At 39.4% G+C, this 22,623-nt stretch overlaps 1 protein-coding gene across 2 annotated transcripts in view; it reads left to right on the plus strand.

The window, feature by feature from the left end:
- The window catches only part of nfasca (neurofascin homolog (chicken) a), a 167,815-nt gene that overhangs the window by 14,882 nt on the left and 130,310 nt on the right, over window positions 1–22,623 (plus strand). The window contains exon 2 of one of the 2 annotated variants that reach the window (XM_044212838.1): window positions 457–592. The exons of the other annotated variant lie outside the window; for it this stretch is intronic. The gene's annotated coding sequence lies outside the window, so the exon portion shown is untranslated. The remainder of the gene's footprint in view (window positions 1–456; window positions 593–22,623) is intronic. 2 annotated transcript variants of the gene reach the window in all.

The following is a 22,623-nucleotide window of genomic DNA, read 5'->3' on the forward strand; positions in this document are numbered from 1 at the left end:
TCATTTCCACTGCATGCTAATCAATCCGTTTCTGTTCTCTTTTGCTCACTGTGTGACTTTACACTCCAACTACATATTTATTAATTTTAATTAAAGATTATTTTTGGGGCCTTTATTTGATAGGGACAGCTGAAGAGAGACAGGAAATGTGGGAGAGAGGGTTTGCACTTTTAGTTTTGCTATATTTTTCCTTCATTGCCTATTGAAAATTTCAGTTAATTTTAGCATTAAGTTTAAATTCATATTCATATTTTTGCATTCTATCTTTGTTTGCTGTTATTTATTGGTTTCCTCAGTGTTATCTAATTAAATTGTAGATGGTATACTGCTGCTATTGTGGACGGAAGCTGTTAAAATCACTGTTTTTCATTGAACTAATAGCATGGTCATTTATATAAGCAGTATTTGTGGTAACAGGCTGTTTTTTTTCATATTCATCTTTTTGTCTCACAACAGTGACACAGCCAGCTCTGATCCAACCTGTCTGAGTGTAACTAAAGCTGGATGCCTAAAGGGTTGTTCCCACCATATATCCCATCTGTCACTGCACTGAGTGTCTTCCTACAGCTGACTGACTGCATCTGGCAGGCAGGTGAGGAGTGTCTTCAACAAAAGGCTTTCTTCATTATGAAGCTGAACCACCTAAACTTGTTAACAAAGGACAGCCTTCCTGCTCACCCCAGTAACCCTGCAGGGCTTTCTCACTGCTCTCTGACTCGCTGTCACAGCTTGATCACTGTTAACCCATCGCTGGATCAATAACACTGTTAACAGCGTGCCACCTGATATGACTGGCTTTGACACCTTAGAGCTGCAGTGGGGTTTGTCACACAAACGCACACATATATAAAAAGACACAGCATTTCATAGTATAATGACAATAAAGCTAAACCTTGAACCTTGAACAACAACAATGGGTCAAAGTAGAAGAAACGTGATGATTGTGACCTGAAGGCTGTTAAGGGTCAAGAGAGAGAAGGAGACAAAGACAGAGAGGGATGATGAAATGATGACAATAATGATGATTACATTGACAGTATGTAAAACATTCTTAAGGCTTGTTGAGCTCAGTTTTTCCCAATTTTCCCCAAAATGAAGGTGCTGATTGGTTTAATCTGAGGTTCACTCAGATTTTATGTCCCTAGCATTTCAACATTATTGGGTTTTCTGCTATAAGAAGACACTGACCACAGTAGTTTATATGCAACAAGGCGCTCTTGGGAAGTACAGGAGGACTTTTGTTGACAGAAAAGAAGTAAAGAGAAAAATGGGGAGAAAACACAAAAGGGCTGTTTAATGTGTGCCAGCTGCTCAGCAGTACAGGATACAGCATAAATCAAAGTTATTCCAAACCTCCGACTTTTCCTTTTGAGAGGAACAAGTAACTTTATCTGCTTACTTATGATTTTCTGAACGTGTCATCTATTTTGCTGTAATATTAATTTGATTTGATTTATTTGGATCTCTTTTAGATTATTGGCAAATCTTCCAGTCCACACCATATTAATAACCTAGGGAAACCTGATAAGCTCCTAAATTTTCCAGTTTTGTTCCTTGTGCTGTTTTTATTGATACCTGATCTTTTGTTATTGAAATTTGTTTCCCTTTCAATGGAAACTATGTTTTGATTCTTGCTTAAAAAGTGCTATAAAGATCAAATTATGAATACAATTATTATTATTGTATATAAATGTCACCACAAGGACTTCAGATTAAGGGCATGGTGCAGCAGGGTCTCCCAGACACAGCCTGCATTTAAAGCCCTGTTCCACATTAACACTTGAGCCTGTGTACCTGCTGTTTTCCTTTAATGCCAACAAACTGTCAGTGTCTACATTCAATGAAAGTCTTGTGGCATACATTAACACCACATCCACTGTAGCCTGCAGGCCTGTACTAGCTTCCACTGTGTTGATAGGCTACAGCACGCATACAATACACCCACAATACACACACAAACACACAATGCAAATATACGCACAGCACAATACCCACAATACATCTGAACCCCAAGACGTACTGTGGTCCTTTCTTTCTGTTGAATTCAGCGATTTGAAGGAACCATATAATGTAGAGAAAAGTGAGCAATGAATACATTGTATGTGTGTGTATGCCTGTGTGTGTCCAGCTGACAGAGACTGGTGTGATATGCTCCCTAACAATGGCATGGAAGGGAAAGAGAAATTCAGACCATGTCCACGCCACTGCGGGTAAATTCCAAAATGTTGTTTACATATCAGAACTTTGTAAACAACAGGCCTACGGAAACCAGGACAAGGCTTGGGTGGCCATGAAGCTTGGTTGGTTGAACCATTCGTACAAAAATACAGAAGAACAACTGCTTTAGAGAATATCTGGCTCTTTGACAAAAAGTCAATGGTACAAGCCTGTGAATGTAAAAAACTTAACTAGAGAAGCCAACTATGAGCATTTCAGGAAGAAACATCCAATCACTGAGCTTAAAATTCTGCTAACGCTGAGCTGAAGCTAAAGATTTCACTTTGCAGAAATCTGGTAATACATTCAGCACCTTAAAGGAAAACTAATTAAAGTAACGGCTGAGATCTAGTCACACAGCAACAATGCTAAAAATAAGTCCAATGGTCAATGATCATCGCATCACAGTGTACGGACCAACTTCCGGGTGCAATTTTGACCTACGTGATGGATTATTACCACATTTTAGCTTTACCTCAAAATAAAGTGGTTTAGATAATCAGGCTGAACTACTTTTATTAGACCTTTTTTCAACAATGTTGCCGCATTTCGAGATCTCTCTTATCTTTAATTACTTTGGTGGATACACTGTTATCATAACTAATTGAATGGATGACCAGAGCTCAAGACCCAAGTTGTAATAAACCGTAGTTTTCCTTTTAATCAGTTCACTTTCCGATTTTGGGTCAAGTTTGGATGAATTCCACAGCTATGGCACAGTTTTTCGCTCAGATTTGCAACGACAAAGTGTTCCAACTTTACCACAGCTCTGATTCGCGTTTCTGTGTTGCTTCTTCGTCCTCATAGCAACGTAGACTGAGGCTGACGGATATCATAGTGTATAAAACCATCTGCTATACCAAACTGGCGGAAAAAACGTGGTTTCTTCAGAAATGAAACTTGAAAAAAGTCATAATATAAACCCATGGTATTGTTAAATTATCCAGGAGACTCTTGTGTTTCTATGTTAAAGAACATTGAGGATATCATCAAAGAAAACTCTGAAATGTAATTTATAGTGGTAATAAGTACTTCTGTTCCACCCATTTCCCAACTCTATTGCATCAGTGGACATGGACCATAAGAGACAGAGTGGGAGAGGGAGAATGGAGTGTGTCACAGTCCACACACACACACACACACCACAGTCACTTCACTCTGTCTCTGCAGTCTGTCACCATCCTCTGTAACCCCCCTTCTTTCCTTTCAGCACCTCAGCAGATGGGCAGTAGTGCTCCCTCTCTCTCTCTGTCTCTGATGCTCTCTCGCTCGGTGGGGAGCAGTCTTTTGATACTTGTACTGGCCCTGCGATCTATATCCCCTCCCATTGCCTCAGGGGCTCACTCCCCATTGTTTCTATTGTTTCGCCTTGAAAGTGGGTTAAGAAAGACAGCAGCAGCGGACAGAAGGGGCTGAGGCCTGAGAAAGATGGGGGCAGTGATCGAGAGACACAGAGAAAAGCTGAAAGAGAGAGAGGAAAAATGACCAAATCAAGATGGAGGGGAGGAGGTGTCTGATTATCAGAATACAAGACAGGGAGATGATGAAATTATGGGGGAGGGGAGGGGGTTGATTTGTAAAAAAGAAAAAGGGAGAGAGATGAGACACCAGAGGGAAGCTAATGGAAAAAGGAGGGAGTTGGTGTAAAGTAAAAAAGGAGCGTGTCTGCAAATCAGTGATTAGAGTGGTAACAGACATCAGGAAGATGGTTCTGTGCTGGTTGGTGGCCATTTCATATACCTCATTACATATGTATAAAAGTCAATGAGAGAAGTGATTAAGTTAGAGGGTTGGGAAGTTCCAAAGAAGAGTGTGTTTGTGGGCGTTTAGACCGAAAGAAGCACAGAGTCAAAAATGCAAGAAGGAAGTCCAGTTTGAGCAATACATCCTTGACTTTGAAGGCTCATCACACAGCAAAAAACTGAACAGCGGTTTATAGTACTATGAGGAACGATTTTACAAATCTCTCAGTGACAATCATTTTATTCTCTGTCATGACCATTGAGGATTAAACAGTAGAATTAATGCTGGAACATGCTTCTCTGAGCAACGGAGGTCATTCTGAGATATTTGCTTTGCTGTTTCTTAAGTATTTTGAAAAGTTGGTTTTAAAGTTGTTTGTTTCGTATTTATGATTCATATTTCAATTTTAAAATTTCTCTGTCTAAGGATAGGGTGCAAGTAAATACTGTATTTTTTAAAAGCTAAGATGGTGTTAATGCTCTTTTGTATACTTAGTATCGATGGTTATCTATAAGTCACATCACCAGTCCAAAAGATTAACAACTATGTTAGAAAATATCTGGTTCTTTGATAAAAAAGTATAAGGTACAAGCTTGTGTACATAAAAGTTTCAGGGAAGAAGTTAACTATGATTCCCAAGGTGCATTTCAGCAAGAAATATCCAATCACTGAGCTAAAATTTCTGTCACATGCTCCACAAAAGGTGGGTGGAGGCTAAAGATTATGCTGTTGAGGAAACTGATTTCATAATCTGTAGATTAAATCAGTTCACTTTTAGTTTTGGGGTCAACTTTGGTTAAATTCAGTAACTATGGCACCACGTTTTGTTAACAACTGCAACAATGAAGCCTTTTGAATTCGCTACCGCTCTGATTTGCACCTCTGACTGGATTCTTCTCCACAGCGGCTGAGGCTCATGGCTTGTGTAGTATTTAGAGCCGCGACAAAAAGATGGTAACAACATGATTTCTCAGGAACAAAGTAGAAACGAGTAGTCCTAATGTAAACCTATATGATCGTTATATTATCCGGGAGAGTCCTGTGTTTCTGTGTTAAGCAGCATTGAGGATATTGTTGAAAGAAAACATTTAAATGGAAATACAGAATGGAGAAAAACACTGCTGAAACCAAATGCCCCTCTCACTTCGCAACTCTGTGTAAGACAACTGAAAACAACTTCATTATACTTATTTTGTGCTGCAAGAATAAGGCTAGGAGATTTATTAAGGATCCCAACCACCTGGACAATGGCCTTTTCTCCCTGCAGTTGGGAAGAAGGTACCGGATACACCCAGCCAGCACTGAGAGGCTCAGGAAGAGCTTCTACCCTCAGGCCACCATGATCCTAAATGAGGTCACTGCCTAAGACTGTTTTGGTACAGATGTGATGTGTTATGGTGTTTTCAGGACAGGCTTGGTCCAGGATACAGATGCTGAAAAAGACTTCAGTCAACCACAGATGCAGTTTATTCCCATTTTAAAGGAAAAAAAGCCCTGTCTAATTAAAAAAAAACTCAATCTGGTGAGCTCTCAGTGTAATTTTGAGGCTGAATGCCTTTTCACTACAGACCTGATTTGTCTGCCCGATTTCCCTTTCATTTAACTCGAGCACCACTGTGAATATGTGAGTGTGTGTGTGTGTGTATGTGTATCCCATGGCTCTATAGCACTTAACCAAACCAAATGACACGTCTGTCTGCTTTGATTTGAAGCATAAATTACCCATTATTAGAGTCAATGTCATTTCTGGTCAAAAAATGACATCCATTGGTTTGTCTGTTGGTCGCTTTGCAGCTGTTCCGCAACTAATTTCAAGGTTGCTTTTTAGAATAAGGGCTTGAATGCTCCTCAGATTACTTTGTGCTCAGCTGTGGAGAGTCACACTATACTATCTTTTAAAACAGGTGTGTGATAGCTCCACAGCAGTGAAAATGATACTGATTTACTGGTTAGTGCAAACGTGTTAAAAGCTGCTCACTATCAGCAACAATAATTCCCTGTATAGGATTTTTTTTTGTAGAAAATGAGACTTATCGTTTACATAAGCCTAATAATATTTAACATTTTATTCTATGATATGAATACATCTTAATGTCTCAGCTGTTGATGAAGCTGTAAAATGTTTCTTTCTTTTATATGCATTGTGTGTTTGGTAAAAAGCATGGAGATTATATGAAGAAAATTGGTGTAAATTACAGTATATCATGTCTTTGTTCACTACAATGCTTATTTTGTAGCCTAATCAGACCGAATTGCCATTTCATTTCATTCATTCAGCTTGACATCATGCTGATGTTAAGCGTTTTTCTACAGATTTGCGAAGTCGGAGGGGCCGGTGGCTCCAGAAGTGTTTTTCTCCATTCTGTATTCCCCATTTCAATTTGTTTTTGAACAATATCCTCAATTCTGAAATTAAAAGTTAACTGATTTAAGATGCAGACTATTGCATGCAGCCTAAATCTGTTTTCTCAACAGCATAATCTTTAGTTTCCACCCACCGTTAGGGACGCATGTGCCAGAATCTTAAGCTTGGTGATTGGATGTTTCTTGCCAAAATGCACCTTGAGAGTCATAGTTAATTTCTCCCCTGAAATGTTTATGTACACAAGCTTGTACCTTTGACTTTTTATCAAAGAACCAGATATTTTCTAATGCAGCTGTTAATCTTTTGGACTGATGATTTAACCGGGAGAGTTTCATGCCGATCCAATCCATAGAAGAGCTCCAACTGTGAATCAGATAATATTGTCTATGAGGAAAATTAATGGAACATTTATTTTATTATTTGTTATTTCTGTAAGGCTCTTTACAACAACCTGTTTAGCCGCGCTGGCTATTTTTTTATAGATTCTTTTCAATGGCCATAGGTATTTTTCTGGCTCTGACACAGGAAGATGACATCCTCGTTCTTAACTGTAATTGTTTCTCCAACTGCGGGAAACAGCCATCAGAGCACGACGCCAGAATCTCTGAACAAAATGGAGATGAACAGACTTGAATGGTCTAGTCTGATATTGCTCTATTGGTCTGGAACCAGGCTATTTACTTTGTTCATTTATCCAAACCCTATGAAATTCAATTAGAACTTCCATTGAAAAGTAGCTAAAACTGGGAGACATTGGGGGCATTAATTTAACCCCTGACATTTAAACAAGTCTTTTAGGAAAAACAGATGTTTAACCAACATGACACCACAAACATTTAATGTCAGTGATTCTGCAAAATGCTGCAAACAGTGACCAAAAATATGCTTAAATACAGCTTGAGTCTGGCTTTTGAAATTCTGCTTCATTAATTTTCCTATGGTTGACAGAGAGTGAGAGAGTGTGTTGTAGAGATTGTCCCATCCATATTTAGCTGGTAGTGGGTCAATAAAGTTACAGTTAAAGATAAGAAGATTTTACTCATCAAGCAATCATATAGGATACATACTATTACATATTATCTCTCTTTCCATACTAGTAGCAAACTATTTTGTGCCTTCAAAAAAATCAATTGGTGTTTAGTTAGCACGACTGTTACTAGATGTTTGAGGCTGAATGTTTAAAATCCACTAACAAAATATCGGCCCATACATTTTTAAAAACATAAATGCATAAGAAAAATGTTATGGTAAAGATTCCTCAGATTTGGTTATTAAATAATTGTGACCAAGATATGACTGAGCGTGACATTTTACAGTTTACAGTTATGAAAATAAACTTGTCACTGCTTTCTTGGGAACAAACTTGGCAATGCTTTCTAAATTACCTCAAATTTATCTTTGGAATTTCTTTACTGCGATTTCTTGTTACTTACCTTGTGATAAGCAAAAAAAAAAAAAAATGTAATCGGCCCAGCCAATCATCAGACGAGCTCTAATGAAAGCATTTCTCATTAGTTTTCATTACTGTGGCTAGACTCCTCTCAGTCCTGGCCTAAAACATTTTTCTACTGAGAACTTAATTGAAAGAACGAAAGTGTTAATGGAGAATTGCGGAGCTAGGCTCTTATTTTGATTACTGCTACTGAACACATCTTATCGGAACCAAGACCACAATGTTCCCCAGATAGCCATAATCACCAAGTTCAACATGGAGGCCAAACAATGATTCTTTGATTAATTAAGGTCTTAATCCCAGTTTAAGCCTTGTTCATAATTATGGAAGTGCCTCACACACATAAAGAGGCCATTGAGCTAATTTGGAGTGGGGTTGATTCATTCACTCAGCAACTAATCTGATGACTAATCTGTTAGTCTGGTCTATCAGTGGTGATGTGTTGTCAGTCACAAGGGCCTAAAATGTGTGTGTGAGCGTGTGAGTCCTCTTACTTGTGTTCAGAATCAGAATCAGAAAAACTTTATTGTCGATATAAGCGATGGAAATTTGGCTTTGTCTTGGCTCACACAGGTACACATAGAATAAAACCCTATATGTAGCAAAAATATATACATAGCATTAAAAGAAATATATAATGGCAGTTGGTATGAATGATTTCTTGAGTATATTTGTCCTGGCCAGAGGTTTTTCTATAACAGCAGCCTGATAGGAGGAGTTTGAATGAGTTATGGAGGGGGTGTGAAGGGTCCTGTGTGATTAGGGTCCAACTGCCTGGGAGTAGAGATCTGATAGTGAGAACTGTGTGGTGCCTGTTATTTTGCTTGCATGGTTGATGATCTGAGAAAGATTTGATAATAATATTTTAACAGAAAGAACGTTGTACCAAGATGTGATGTTGAAAGTGAGTACTGACTCAATGAGTGACTTGTAGACAGCTGTTAAAATGTATTTCCTTTTAAAACTCTTGCGTTTCCTCAGCAAAAAGAGGTGCTGCTGGGCCTTCTTGTACACAGAGTCACTGTGCTCAGAAAAGGATATGGTTCTGTCTATCTCATTGCTCAGGTATCTAAAGGCCCCCACCTGCTCCACCACCTGCCCTTTTATTTCAAGAGGTTCAAACAGTGGGTGGTCAGCATCACCAGTTGTTCCTCCTCCCACAGCACAGCTCTTTGATCTTAGAGATGTTCAGCTCCAAAGAGCTCGCATCAATGAGGGTGATCAGAGAGTCCACATACTGGCGATATTCTGACAAGGAATTCACATCAGTAAGGTGGGCCACTAGGGCCATGTCATCTGCATACTTGAAAAGTGTCAGTTTGTCACTGTTGCAGTTTATGTTGATTGTGTAGATAGAAAGCATAATAGGAGATATGATTCAGCCCTGTAGGACCCCTGTGCAACTAAAGGCAGCCTTTAGCCTGCTTTTAGTTGCTGTTTGGCTTTTATTTCGCTTTGCTTTTAGTCTGCCTTTAGTTACAGTTTGGCCTTAATTTTGTTTTGCCTTTATTTGCCTTCATTTGGTTTCGGTTTTGCCTATTTTTGTTTATTTGCTGGTTGGCTATTGCTGCTTGAGCTAGCTGTCCTGCTCAGGGTGTTTGTTATTGCTAAACCAGGTGCTCTGCTCTAGTCAGATTAAGAGGGTCTATTTGGGATTGTAGTGCGCATTTTAGGCTTTATAATTGTTGTAATTATTGGACAATTGCCATTGCATTTATTGAGTGCAATATTGTCAGTAATTTTTGCAGCAGTGTTGGTACGGGGCATATTGTACCGTAAGTGAGTATTTTCTGTAAACTCTCATGCATTCCTTCCCTTGGTGTGCTTTTGCTTGTTGTTTGCTACTAGTTTATTTTCCTTTTTTTGGGTCTCATTTCCGGTCACCGGTGCTTGTGTGTTAATGGTAGTGTATTTTTGCTGCTCTAGCTCATCCCAGTTAATTTTGTTAGATTCTTCATTACAGCAGCTAATCATCTGCTATACATTTAAACGTACACTAGTTCTGCTTAAGCACTCATAGCTCTCTCCTTCTTTTAGTGACTTTCTCGCTAATCCCTCAGTTTGCACGCTATTCAGTTTTGCTAGCTACTGTTCTTTATCTTAGCAGCTAACGATGGCTTCTCTCTCTGCCTCTCCTGCTCTCTCTTGCTTGGTGTGTCAAATGATTAGCTATTCCTCTGCCTCCTTTAGTGATAATGGTACATGTAATAAATGTAGTTTATTTGTAGCATTGGAGGCAAGGATTAGTGAATTGGAAACACGGTTCCACACCATGGGAACTCAATCGTTAGCTGCTGTAGTTAGCCAGCCCCCAGCAGCTGGTGCGGACCGACCAGAGGTAGCTCCTGTTAGCCGTCCCCCCGGCTGCTGCTGCTGGAGATGCTGGGAAACCAGCTGGGTGACTGTCCGAAGCAACACCAACCTGTTCATGTTTCTAAGAAGTACTCCCCACTCAGCAACACATCCGCTAAGAAACCAGCTGTGATAATTGGCAGCTGCATTTTGAGAAATGTGAAGTTAGCGACACCAGTAACCATAGTTACATGTATTCCTGGGGCCAGTGTGAGCGACGTTGAATCCTATTTAAAACTGCTGGCTAAGGATAAGCGTAAATACAGTAAGAGCGTTATTCACGTCTGCAGTAACGACTCCCGATTATGCCAATTGGAAGTCACTAAATGAATGTTGAGTTGGTGTGTACATATGCAAAGACAATGTCAGTTTTCTTTGGGCCACTGCCAAACCTTACCAGTGATGACATGTTTAGCCGCATGTCTTCATTCTGCTGCTGGCTGTCGTGGTGGTGTCCAGCAAATGATGTGGGCTTTGTAGATAATTGGTGAACTTTCAGGGGAAGACCTGGTCTGATTAGGAGATACGGCATCCATCCCACTTTGGATAGAGCAGCTCTCATAGGATGGCTGTGGCTTAGTGGTGGAGTGGGTCGTCCACCAATTGGAAGGTTGGCCGTTTGATCCCGGCTTCCAGCAAGATATTGAACCCCAAATTACTCCTGGAGGCTGTGTGAGTATGTGTGAATGGTTAGTTTCTTTGGACTTATGAGCAGTTGGCACCTCCCATAAGTGTGTGAATGTGATCTGTTATGTGAAGCGCTTTGAGTGCTTGGAAGCCTAGAAAGGTGCTATACAAGTACAGTCCATTTAACTTGCATTAAATTCACCTCTGGGACACCACCCTTTGAAAAGGGAAATGATAGCCAATTAATTAATTCAGTCTCAATCTGGGGTTGCGTAAATTCTTGACTTGTAAACAGTGACTGTAATTATTCATACACCCAAACCACATAATCAAATTCTTTATCAAGGAAAAGTTTATTGAACTACTATTTACATACACAACTATTAACTAATTGATATATGAATAAATGCAATGATGAATGTATCAATGAATACAGTGCTAGGCAATTAATGAATGACTGATGACCACTGCATACCAGATTAAGCAGTAAAATATATCTTGGCAAAACGAACTTGTGGGAACAAAGGAAACCATGTGGATGAGAACTTTAATGTAAACCAGTTAAATTGACTTAACACATAGTTCAGCAGCCTTTTGGGAAGCAAAAGGGAAATACCTGAAGTAATCCAAGATCGTTTCTATATTGATGGGAGACCTTACTTCTAATCTAACACTTCCTAATCACTCTTATGCTATAGCATCAACCCCAATCACAGGAAAACGTAAAGGGTCACCTGGTAGGGGAAAGGTTGCGCTGGGGGAGCGGATGGTCAGCGCCGGTTCTCACGTACACCACTCCCTGGAACTCTCAGGTTTCCATGGTGCGATCAGTCCCACGGGGCACCTCGTCCTGGTCTCCCTGTATTTCTCCCTCTCTCAGCAGGCAGCAGGGTGATGAGATCTTCCCTCTCAACCACTTGGCTAGGTTATGACTGGAAAATCGATTGCAGCGTTTGTCAGATGTTCGTTGGATTCAAAGTTCATTACAGTCCTAACTTTTGTATTGCACAAACTGGAGCAGGTTTCTTTCAGACTTGAAACAGCAACTTAGGAGCGCTAGAAAGGTTTGCTCGATGCCGGCCTTCAGCACGTTCTGTCCGGCTCAGGGATCCAACTGAGTTCCGGATGAGTGGGGCAACACCAATCTGGGGTCACATACCAAGAAAGCAGTAAAGTAGATGAAGTAAAAGAGAGTAGAAAAGAGAGAGACAAGAAAAGAAGAAGAAGAAGAAGAAGAAGAAGAAGAAGAAGAAGAAGAAGAAGAAGAAGAGAAGAGCAAAGCAAGAGGAGAGATCTTTAGGGCTCTTCCGTTATTATAGTCTCTGTTAGGAGGGGCTCTGTCTGATGCCAATGGCGCGAAACTTTACACCTCCCACCACTAAATTTCTCCTGTCCAATTATTTTCTTTCTAATTATTTAATAATGTTTAACACACGTCTCTCCTGTGTTTGAAAGCTTGGCTTTCTCAGCTACTGGAGGGTACCAAACACATATATGATAATTAGGTCACTTGCACACATGATCAATTCACTGGTAAATTTTGCATATATTCACATTCCTCATGTCATCATTATCTATGAAAAGAGTCCAAATAATCTGCATCTTTTCCAGATTGGTGGATATGTGTAAACAGTTCCTGTGCAGTTCAGTTTACATTGTTCATACATCAAAATCAGCATATTGAATCAAAGCTTCATAATCTTCCTATTGTGTTTACTAAACATACACATATCAATTGGCATATATTAAATTTTGCATTTCATAATCACTTCCTTTTCTCTTTGTTCCCTGTGTCCCAGAGTAGCCCCTGTTTAGGATGGGTCTGTGAAAGCTCATCCTGTTGTAAATTACAGCTTCAGGATTGGGTTCCTCACCAGTTGACACTAAACAACCCCTTTGATCATCACTCGTGAGTCCTGCGGGATTGACCCCCAGGGGTCTTGTAAACAGGAAAGTTAGGGAACTTTACTCAGTTCTCTGTGGATGGAATGAAGTTCTGGTACACATATTTCTGTAAAACAGAAGAGACTAGTTTGCCGACAGTCAGAGTTGAAGTGAATGAATGCGGAAAGTTCATTAATTTAATTTTTCTGTGACTGGACATTAGACAGTGTGATAGTGGTTAATGGTAGCTTATCAGAAATCGACTTCTTAGTCCTCTGGACCGTTTCCTGCGAATTCACTTGTAATGTCTCTAAAGTAGATGGCAGGGGATCTGAACAAGGAGGGAAGTTGACTGTAGATCCACATTGGCGCTGACAGGCTTGAGCTCTAGCAGGTTACACTGTGAGTACACAAGCCGTCTTGGGTGAGCTGTGGGGCGATCTACACGTCTTGTCCAACACCTGCATACGGGATACAAAAGGAAAATCATGATCCACAAAGTTGCGAGATGTAACTGACTAAGAGTCAACATTATTATCTTGGTTGTGCTAAAACACGTAAAAGAAACACAAACATACAAAACACCAAGAGCTGCATGTTGGTAGTTGCTCTAGCAGAGGACCGCCTTCCCATTAATGTGCTCCATTATGTATTCATTTGTGCACAGGCCAGGGAGTGTATCAGTGCTGTGAGTGACAGACGTTTGGTCTGGCCTCAGGCAGTGAGCTGTCATGTCAATCTGTGTGAATGGACTTTGGGTTACATGCTCAAATTGCTAATCCTCATGTTCCTCTTAATTTAATTTTATCTCCTCCTTTGCTGCTAAAAGGTTGTTGCTTTGTATTTTATATATTTTGTCACCAATTTATGCGTTAAACATTGTTTTGTTGTGCTGTATTAGTGCACTTTCTGGAGATCACTGATTTTCTGTATGTGACACTCTGTGTTTGTTTAGACACAGTGGCTATCGCTGCTCCGAGTACCTAACAACAGTGACAAACTAAGAATAGGACTTTTAAAATTCAAGATCAACCACAAATATCTATAAATATCAGTTTAATCTGTACAACTTGATCAACTCCCTGTTTTTCATGGTTATTTCTTCTGCCTCAACTTTGACATGCTGCTACAAAAAAGTCAAAGAACATGTTATCACTGTAACAGTTTTCTACGAATGTTAACAGGAAACTTTGAGAGTGTGGCCCTGCCTTAAATGTAACGAAAATTATGGTGATACATCAATTGGCCATGTAGCGAGACATAAAACTTATTTTTACTTTAACATACAATACACATGCACAGTCATCTGTACACACAGAGGTAGACTTTCATGATGACTTAGTGAAACTGCTCAAAAACAGTCAGCACATGATAATAATCTTAAGAACAATAAAAAATATCTGGGATAGTTTAATTTTAGAGATAGTTCACCCCCTAGAAGTTAAAGGGGAGTGTGCCAATTTTACACATCAAAGTCTATTTACAGGTGTTGGGGAGTATGACTGCTTATGTGAAAAAATTTCTATATGGCCTTTTGTGGCTTCAGAGGGAGCTGCGTGAAGTCTGATAAACTGCCTCAAGTGATGTCACTTGAGTCAGCATCGGTTGGGGCTGGAGACTACAAGTTTGAAAATGAAAAAAATTTGGGGGTGTGGAGTTAGAAAGTAGTGAGCTTACCAGACCTCTGCAGCCCGCTCCTCCTCTCTGCTTCAGTCTAGACGTTCAAGGCTACATTAGCCACTACTAGCATAACATACCTGATTCTCAGACCAAACTGTTGGCGTCTGTGTTGCATTGTGGTTAGTTTCTGTTTCTGTCCAATTGCTGAATGTAATCCAATTAGCTTTACTTCATATTAATCTTTTACATTCATTGATAATCAAAAATATTGATGAATGCAGGTTTGGGTCTTAAAAAGGATTCCAGAAGTCTTAAAATGTTGCTTTTCAAAAGTGCAGTCATATGTTGTGATGCTGCTTGTGGCTGATTTTACAGGGTGAAACTGGCCTTACAGGAATTGTTCATTTTAAATTTTAAATTCAGTCATCATCCCTAGGCTGACCGTCAGGGTGAGACAGAGCTGAGGGGTGAGTCCTCATCTTGTGTGGTTTCTCAGCAAACATTCAGAAAACCAGTTGTTTTGTCCGAACTGCCTTTGTTGGGCAATACTTATTGTTAAACTGAGTCTAACTGCTCTCCCTGCTGCAGTCCCATTTCAGTCTTCTCCCATCCAACTGACATAAATGGAGTCTGGCTGGTGAGAGCCAAAATGCATAAAATGGCCATTGGTTTTCTCCCACATATTTTGTTCAGCATACAAAATGTTTGCAGCCAAGTAATTGCACATCAAGTCCACAAAGCAGAAGTAAAACTAAACAACAGTGGAATTTTCATGCGTATAAGGGTGGTTCATATGGTTAGAATATTTCATTTGTGGTGAAAAGTCCTTATAAATAAGTATGGAAAATTGCATTGAAATGGTCTTAAAACTTTATATTGCCCTGTGCTACCCAAAATAAATCTACTGTATGCAAAATGCTCATATCCTAAATTCTTTTTCAATTTACAGAGACAGGCTGAAAAATGGAATGTGACAAATGAATGGCAGAATAAAGTAATGGAGAGAAGGAAGAAAAGAGAGACAGTCGAAGATGAATGTAGGAAGAGATGAGAGATGAAAGCAGATGAGACCAATTATCCCCTGGACCTCGTTATCTCAGTGCCCTAATTAGGCCAGCCCAGGCCATCCACTAATTTGATTGGTTGGGACCCTGGCTCTAGTCAGGGTGGACGGCCAATCACCTCAAAGGTCGTACTCCTAAGGGAAATGGGTTCCCTTTGGTTGAATGATGACTGGGATGTTAGAATACACGGATGGATGGAATAGATGAGCTGGAGTGAAAGCATGCATGGAGACACAAACACACTGATTGATGTGTGATTGTAGCTGCTTATAAGGGCATGGTAGACAGTTGTATTGTGGTAAACCTTGCTAAAGTTCATGGCCATAACATTGAAGGTCAGTGGGTCTGGATTAAAGATAAATATTGCAGTGCTGTCGAAAGAAAAAAAGTGTGGATATACTGTAAAAGTGGTCCAGCTAGAACGTTTAGTCACCAGTTTCCCTATACAGTACAGTACAGTACTTTTCAGTAATAGATTTAGATATAGATATAGAATATATACTGTATATAGAATCACTATAGTGATTCTGACCTATAGGTCAAATATAAGTACCTATTATTAAGAATTAAATTTTCTGATAATTGGTATACAGATGGTTGATTAATTAAAGGAAAAACAGAATAAATGATTGCTCCTGATGGTTACTGGCCTTGGTGGGTGAGTGTGAATGTGTGCATGAGAGAGAAACTGCAAAGTGCTACATTAATGGAGTCCATTTACCAATTAGTCCGTTTACATGTGAATCTTAAAAAAAGAAAAAAGAAAGAAATAAAAAAAGAATAAATGCTACAACGTTTCGACTTTATGTCTTTATCAGGTAATACTATAGTAATAATATAGCATTTGACCAAGAACTGTCGTAGCTGTACTCAATAAATATTTTGGGAGCATCTTTTCAGTGTACGTATGCCTTTTTTCTTGATATTGCTTTTTCCTTTTTGCCAACACATCTGATTTGAATGTGTACTACTTTGTGGCTTTAACATACAAATATTTGAAATTAAATTATTTAAGTTGACAAAATAATTGTGGAAAACACTTCAGCCATGTCAGAAGATGTTGTCAAAATGCTGAAAATAAACCAATCAGAGTTTTTAAGAAATTCTCATATGAAACATACTGAGCAAATTGTGTTCTATGTCTCTGAGTACATTGACAGTGTTTCTTTCTACTGTATACGCACACTGCTTATAGACATACATGCATATAGGACATGCTTGACTACCCCTCTAATGTACAGACAAGGTAATCTATTTCAAACTTCATTGCATGTGTGTGTGTGTGCTTACAGTACTGTGGCCCTGTGTGTACAGTAATCTGAGGTCAATGGAGCATGGCAGGTCAGAATTGAATGCCAAGGTAGGGATTAGAGAGGAGTCAAGGACATTAAACCCATACAATCAGTTCAGCTTGTGACCTTCAACACACACCTACACGCACACACACACACACACTCGTACACAGCCATGGCCCAGTGTTGACAGGTTAACAGTGTGTGAGTGATGGAGTTCAGCCCTAATAGACTGATCCTTCACCTAATGCCATTCAGAATAACACATGTAATGTAATTCTGTGTTGAGCAGCACTCAATCAGATTATATGTGCTTACTTCTAGTGACCATGGTTCATTCAAGTGTGCAGACGGATCATTTTGTAGCAAAGCCACCTTAACCATAGACTGTATAAAACATGGACGTAGTCTCCGTGATGTTACCCATAGGTTTCTGAAGAGCCACCGTGAAGCTCAGCGTGGTTGCTTCGGCCGTCGCCATCTTGGCAGTGCCTGACTCCCAGCTAATACAAAAATAGGCAAAGAAGTGGAGCGTGGGTGGAGCTGAGCCAGGCCGAATGAAGCCTTGTTACTGCAGCTAGCCACCTTTGACTGTACCTACCTGTCACTTAAAGTGGCCAAGCCCCCATAACTTTAAGCCTTAATATAAGTGGATGAGTTATATATAAATTCACCCCCAACACAGTGAAATTGTTTGGAGTAAAGCAGCCGTCCTCCTGATAAATCCTGAGCTCCATCAGAACTGTCTAAAAAAATTATTTCAGAAGCTAAAAGTTTAATCATGTGTCCTCTGGAGAGTTTCCTCTGCCCTGTCAAGTTTGTAACTACAGTTTTATGTTTTTCTGCTTAAATGTCCCACAATATTTTTTTGTGACATTATTGCACGCATCAAAACGTTTAATATGACTGACAGCAGCCTCTCTGGTCATTAAATTAAACTGTTGAAGTAAACACTTATACATCAATCCAACACACAATAAATAAATCACCTGGAAGGTTGCGCTGCTCAACATAATTTAAAAGGCAATGGGACCAGTACAGGTGCAGAGAAATGTCCATGCGGGTGCGGGTCTCTAAATCTGAGAAAATAATTCCTATGGATTCGGGTGGGTGGCGGGTGCATGATTTATGAGTGCATGCTGATTTGGATAACATCAGAGCTGATCCGCACATCACTAACAGCATATCAAATGAACTCATCTGTTTTTACAGTTGAGCAATACAGTATATGGAACCCTCAAGAAAAATCAATATAATGGTCCTATAACATTCCCACCAAGGGTTATACTGTTATACGGTGTCTCTTAAAGTTACATAACAGGACAACTCAAACATAGTTTAACCACCACTTGAAATTAAGTAAAGTCAGGTACATTAAATTACAGGTAACTATAGTAACATGCTGATGCTTCACACTACTGTACCAGTTAACCATTACTACAAACTAACTTAAAAAATGGGTTACTGTTGAAATACTTTTCTTTGTTCCTTTGGTCTTCCTTTGTCTTGTGGAATACTTTTCCTCTCTATCAACTATTTTCTTAGGGCCTTTTCACACCTGAAGGTCTGAACCAAGGTTCGTGTTTTTGTTACATTGTATACATTTTATCTGGTTAGTTTTGATTTCACATTGCAATTACGCAGTTGCACTAAAGAACTATACATGACATACATGTCATCATCACCTACATGGGCAGCATCTCCCTATACTTGCAATTGATTGGTTTGTAGACCGGCATGCGTCTGATATCGGCATGTTATCAATTCAGCGGGTAGCCCTCTATCGCAGTTTGAATTAATGGAAAAAATTAATGAACAGATTAATTTCGGTGCCGCTATAATAATAGTTATAATTAATAATTTGGCAGCTCATTTTGTTTTGTGGCATTTTTCCTTTTTCTGGTTCTGATGATAGCCTGCCAGAACTTACTGTAATTGGTCTGAAAGTCTGAACCATCCAAAAACTGGAAACATAGTTCACTTTGATCCGCAGCGAGACCACCTCTTTTCGTCAGACCAAGGTTCGGCTGTTTGGTCCAGATTGTGTTCCAGGGGAGGTTTAACCTGTAATTTTGGTTCGGATCAAACTGAAAAGTCAGAAAATCTGGACCAAACAAGGTAGATGTGAAAGGGCCCTTATATTAGGACACCTTGTTGTGCATAATTACTTACTTAGTTAACGTAGTTACGTAGTTAACTATATATAAAGCTGCATGGAGTTTTTCTGTCAAATTTGTATAGCTCATTCTTGAATAAATTGCCAAATGCTTGTTGACCCATCACTGAACTGGTGGTTAGATAATGGTGACTTCCAAACCTTGTAGAAAACTATTTAAAGGTATTACAGATAATAAAATGAAGCATGATTCAGTATATGGCCGAATTCTTGTCTCAAATTGATTCAGAAATAGAGTTTGGTGAATAGTTAAGGGAATCCTGATATCAAGAGAACTACTCCGTTCTTTCTGTTCAAAGATTGGAAGAAAAAACTAATGACATCCCAGTCGTATGGTCATCCAATCAGGTACAAGAAGGGTCCATGTTGATGTCTCACTTAAAGTGAGGATGGTCAATAATTTATTTTACAATAATGGAACATCCATCCCAAACCAATCTCTTTCAATGCTCATCAGACCACAGATATTGCTTCGCTCATTATGGGATGTTGCAGGGCTGACTGAAGCCATATTTTTTTTGCAGTATGGTAGGTATAGTATAGTTTTTTAATATATATATATTATATATATATATATTAAATATATATATATAATATATATATTAATATATATATTTTATTTTGTGTCTTTTCTTAAGGCAATGAGAAGAATCAACAAAAACAGTCAATTAACAGGTAAACTCAGACATGTGCAGAGAATTTCTGATTCTGAAAAAAAAAGTAAAAGGCTACCAGTTGTACAGAGTACTCAAGAGTGATATGCATTAGATCTCAAACAAGGGCCATGAGAAATTAGCTGGGTGAGTTACTCATCCTCCTCCGGCCTCATCTAGGTAAGCAAGAAATGGGTCCCAGATAGCCAAGAATTTTTTTATTGAATTGGTTCTCAAGAACCGGAGTCTTTCCATCTGTATGACTAAAATCATATCAGCCATCCATCTCTGGAAGTAAGGAGGAGAGGGTTATTTCCATTCCCTCAAAATTAGTCTTTTGGCGACAATCATCCCCAGCATCAAGGACTGTTGCCTGGCTGTCGGAAAGCTCAGAGTGGATTGTGAGCAGCCGAAGATGGCAAGTCCATCTTCCAACTGGATGGTTCTTTTATAGGCCTTTGAGTACCAATTGAATATTTTGGGCCAGAATCTAGTAAGTGAAGGGCAGAAGCAGAAAATGTGAGACAATGTGCCCTCTGTCACATGACATCACTAGACCCTTCTCCCTCCAGGTATGGTAGGTTTTGTCTGGTCATGAGGGTAAAAAGGAGTGGTTGAAACAATTTGGTGTTTGTATAAATGTCTCTGGCAGACTCTGACTGGTTTAGTATTCTGACAGAGTTTTTCAGAACAAAACCTAGACTTTTTAAAGTCCTATGCTTTTCTAGCTTAGAGAAAAGCATGGCTGGCAACAGAGTTAGCCTCCATATTTAGCTATAAGGGGGCCCCAGAGGCCGAGTTACCCAGAGCACCCTGTTGCCAAAACACTACAACCCTAATATTGGCAGCCCAATAGTAGTGTCTGAATACAGGTAAACCCAATCCTCAGACTTGCTAATGTGCATGTGGTTTTTACAATTCCCGATGTATAACAAGGTTATTGAGTCCAATTCTTTAAAGAAGGCTGATGTGAGAAAAATGGGGAGATTTTGACAAAGTTAAAGAAACCTGGGGAGGGAAACCATTTTGAATGAATTTATATGACCAATCATGGACAGAGGTAGAACTTTCCAGCTTTCTATGTTTTGTTTAAGTTTTGAGATAAACTCTGCAAAATTTTGTTTAAATATTAGTTTCGGGTATTTGGGTATTTTCAAGCCAAGGCAGGTAAGGTGATCATTAACTATTTTAAATAGGACACTTTCCAAGAAACCCAGCATATAGACATCGGAAAGAGGCAGGAAATCAGAGAAAGGGGGACTGATTTTTCTGAGTTCCGTAAGTTCAATATCAATAGCATGTAAACTAATGAGTGTTTCCATACCTGCCACTTTTGGACCCACAATATTTGGGTGACTTCTTATTCTTAGGGCAAAGGGCTCCAGTGCGACGGCAAAGAGGGCCGGCGAGAGAGGGCAGCCTTGCTGGACTGAGTGGTGTAAAGGAAATATGGTTGACTTATCGCCATTAGGTAAAATAAAACACATTGGGCTAGCATATATCAGTTTTACCCAGGGTATAAATGATTCACCAAACCCATATCTCTACAGTGACTCAAACATTTAGGGCCACTCAACAGGGTCAAAAAACTTTTGTGCATCAAGGGATAAGATTGCTGCTCCACTGGCTTTCCCATGAACAGCATATATAGTATTAAGGAGGCATCTGACATTGGAAAAGGAAAATATGCCTGGGATAATCCCTGTCTGATTGGGATAAATGATAGATGACAAGTGCTTATTTAACCGGTTAGCCAGCATTTTGGTAATTACCTTTCTATTGTAGTTCTGGAGTGCAATGGGCCTGTAACTGACCGGGTCTGTTTCTTCCTTACCTTTTTTAATATGAGAGTGATATTAGCCTCATACAGTTTTTTAGGCAAGGCTTTGTTTCTCTTAGAACTAGATTCTCATTCTGAGGAGGAGTGGGGCGAATATGTTACAGGATTTCATATAAAATGCTGCCTTGCAAGGTGGAAATGATTTAATGGCAGAGGTTATTTCTTCCAATGTGAAATCAGAGTCTTGGTTCTCCCTGGCAGCGTTGCTTAGTTTGGGCATTACAAGAGGGTCAAAGAAGTCATTCAAGTCGGAATAGGTGGCGCTACATTTAGAAGTGTAGAGCTCCCTGTAAAACTCTTTAAATCAATCATTTATTTCCTTGGGGTTAGTTAAGGATGCCCACCCTTGATCTGATGCTATGGATTAACCTTGAGGCCTGGGCACCCCTAAGCTGCTGCGCCTGGAGTCCCCCAGGCTTATCTCCCTTTTCACATTGCTTTTCACTTAACCTCCGAGACCGACGGTGGCCAGTTTGACAGGGAATACAGTACCAAAGTGGTTTTCTAGCTGGGTTTGCCTCTGAGGGATCCCAGGGCTGAATCAGCTAGTTAATAGCATGGCTGGCTGCATGGGTCTAACTGCGCTAATTAGCTAACAGCAGCTAACAGTTACAATTAGCAGCACTTAGCAGTTATATTAATAATAATAATTAATTACATTTAGATAACGTTAGCGTTTTATCTTGATACCCAAAGTGCTTCACAGTGAAGGGGGGAAACTCACCTCAACCACCACCAATGTGGTTAGGTTAGCTAACGTTACTTTATCAACAAGTAAAGCTATATGTCCATCAGGAAATTTCATTAATCACCTTGGTACTGTACTCAAACTGCCCTCATAACATTACTGACATCTTTATGACAAGTCCAAATGGTTCCACTTTACTTGAGGTTAAAGGAATTATTCATAACACCGTTATAAAAGCATTTGACAGTGTAATAAAACTTACTGACATCTTTATGACAAGTTCAAATGGTTCCACTTTGCTTGAGGTCAGGGGAATTATTCATGCCACAATTATAATGGTCTCATGACAGTTGTTGTCAAAACCAAGCACATATGACAGTATAATGTAATGTTAACACATAAAGCTAAATAGTTTCTGTAAGTTTGATTATTAGGCCTGCTATGGCATGTTTATGACAGGTTATGTTTTCTTGGTTAATGTCAAGTTGTCATGACAAAGACATTTGTGACTTGGTTAATGTGAAGTTGTCATGACAAAGACATTTTTGTCTTGATTAATGTCAAGTTGTCATAACAAAGACATCTCAACAATATCAACTTTGCATTAAAAGTGACATAATTGACCAAATGACACTTAATGACAACAGTC

Source organism: Siniperca chuatsi, linkage group LG2 (genome assembly GCF_020085105.1).
Source record: "Siniperca chuatsi isolate FFG_IHB_CAS linkage group LG2, ASM2008510v1, whole genome shotgun sequence".
NCBI classification, from domain to species: Eukaryota; Metazoa; Chordata; class Actinopteri; order Centrarchiformes; family Sinipercidae; genus Siniperca; species Siniperca chuatsi.